The sequence below is a fragment of the Silene latifolia genome, chromosome 3 (genome assembly GCF_048544455.1).
Source record: "Silene latifolia isolate original U9 population chromosome 3, ASM4854445v1, whole genome shotgun sequence".
NCBI classification, from domain to species: domain Eukaryota; kingdom Viridiplantae; phylum Streptophyta; class Magnoliopsida; order Caryophyllales; family Caryophyllaceae; genus Silene; species Silene latifolia.
Window position 1 is genome coordinate 97,298,710 of NC_133528.1, and position 2,614 is coordinate 97,301,323.

Sequence of the window (2,614 nt, forward strand, 5' to 3'; positions counted from 1 at the left end):
TTTCGAGTTTACAGTGATGCCATTCGGATTGACCAATGCTCCAGCAGTATTCATGGATCAGATGAACCGTACTTTCAGAGAACACCTTGACAAATGCGTTGTAGTGTTCATTGATGAAATCCTGATCTATTCTAAATCTGAAGAAGAACATGTCCAACACCTTCGTGCTGTTTTAGAGATTCTGCGCCGTGAAAAATGGTATGCTAAATTCTCTAAATGTGAATTCTGGTTACCTAAAGTGACCTTCCTTGGGCATGTCATTTCCAAAGAGTGCGTTATGGTAGATCCTGCCAAAATTGAAGCCGTTGTTGATTGGAAAAGTCCAACCAATGTTTCTGAAATCCGTAGTTTCCTTGGCTTGGCGGGTTACTATCGGCGGTTTGTGAAAGATTTTTCAAAGATTGCTAGGCCGATGACTCGATTCTTTGAAGAAAGAGTCTAAGTTTGTGTGGTCTCGAGGAGTGTGAAAATGCCTTCCGGGAATTGAAAAAGAGGTTGACTACCGCTCCGGTGTTGACCTTACCCGAAGAAGGAGTGGACTTTGATGTTTATTGTGATGCTTCTAAGCATGGTATAGGTTGTGTCTTGATGCAAAAGGGGAAAGTCATTGCGTATGCCTCTCGATGACTTAGAGTTCATGAAGTTAACTACCCGACTCATGATCTTGAATTAGCTGCGGTGGTGCATGCTTTGAAGATTTGGAGACACTACCTCATTGGAGTCCATTGCAACATCTACACCGACCACAAAAGCCTGAAATATCTCTTTACCCAAAAAGAGCTGAACATGAGACAAAGAAGATGGTTAGAATTGGTGAATGACTATGATGCCGATCTAATTTATCACGAAGGAAAAGCTAATGTGGTGGTGATGCTCTTAGCGAGAAAATCCTGTCATTCTTTGAATTCTTTTCAGAATTACCTCTGAACTTGCTTTAGAACTTCAAAAATTAGGAGTAAGCCTTGTAAAAAGGGGCTCTCATCATCTTGATGTCATGTCAGCCGAACCTGACTTCTACCGTGATATCCGTGCTTGTCTTTCCGATGATCCTACTTTCAAATCCATTCGAGCTAAAATTCAACTTGGGCAAGCTAAGGATTGTAAGATTGATGATGATGGGTATCTTCGTTATCATGGTAGAATCTATGTTCCGAGTGCAGCCAATTTGAGAAAAAGAGTTCTTGATGAAGCACACCTCTCTCCTTACTCCGTTCATCCGGGAGCTACCAAAATGTACAAAGATTTGAGATTGCAATTCTGGTGGCCTAGGATGAAGATTGAAGTTATGTAGTATGTCGGTAAATGTCTCACCTGCCAGAAAGTAAAGATAGAGCATCAAAAGCCCGGGGGTTTGCTTCAACCCCTGGATGTTCCTCTTTGGAAATGGGAGTCTATTTCCATGGATTTTGTGATGGCTTTACCCAGGACTTCCTCGGGAAAGAATGCTGTTTGGGTGATTGTGGACCGATTGACTAAGTGTGCTCGGTTTATTCCTATCAAAGAGACCTGGAGATTAGAAGTTCTAGCTGGTGCCTATGTGAATGAAGTAGTGCGCTATCATGGGGTTCCTAAAGATATAGTTTCAGATCGAGACCCTCGATTTTGTTCTCGGTTCTGGACTGCATTACAAGAGGCCTTGGGTAGTAAACTATTGATGAGCACTGCTTTTCACGCCGCCATTGATGGTCAAACTGAGAGAACAATTCAAACTTTAGAGGATCTTCTTCGTGCCTGTGCCTTAGATTTCCAAACTTCCTGGGAGAAATGTTTACCTCTGGTTGAGTTCTCTTACAACAACAGCTATCAAGCCTCCATTAAAATGGCACCATATGAAGCTCTGTACGGTAGAAAATGCCGTACTCCAGTCTGTTGGGATCAAACCCAAAATGTTCCAATGTTAGGACCTGATTTGGTGACCGAGTCCGTTGAACAAGTTAAGATCATTCGGGAGCGGATGAAGGCCGCTCAGGACCGTCAAAAATCATATGCTGATATCCGTCGTCGACCACTTTCTTTTGAGGTTGATGATCAAGTATTCCTTAAAGTGTCACCTATGAAAGGGGTGAAACGGTTTGGCGTTAAAGGGAAGCTGAGCCCTAAATATATTGGACCTTTCCGGGTGATTGAAAAGATTGGTCCTGCTGCTTACCGTTTAGAATTGCCCCCAAATCTGAGCAAGGTTCACAGTGTCTTCCATGTTTCTCAATTGAGGAAGTACATTAGTGACCCTAGCCATATCATCCAAGAAGAGATTCTTGAATTGGAGCCTAACTTGGTGGTTGAAGAAAGGCCAATTCGGATTCTTGAAAAAGCCAATAAGCAACTTAGGAGCAAAGTTGTACCTCTAGTCCGTGTTCTTTGGCGTTGTGGAAATGTCGAAGAAGAAACTTGGGAAACTGAAGCTTCTATGTTAGCTAAATATCCTGAATTATTCTCGTAAGGTATTCCTTTTCTTACTCTTTTTCCGAGTTACTAAGCCGTGTTTAATCATGATTAGTAAAGATATTATTCTTATTATAGGACTTTAAGCTAAAAGTTTGAAAATGCTTTTATGATTTATAATGATTTTAACATTAGTGAATGTTAAATCTCGTTGTTGGTGACGTCCCAATAA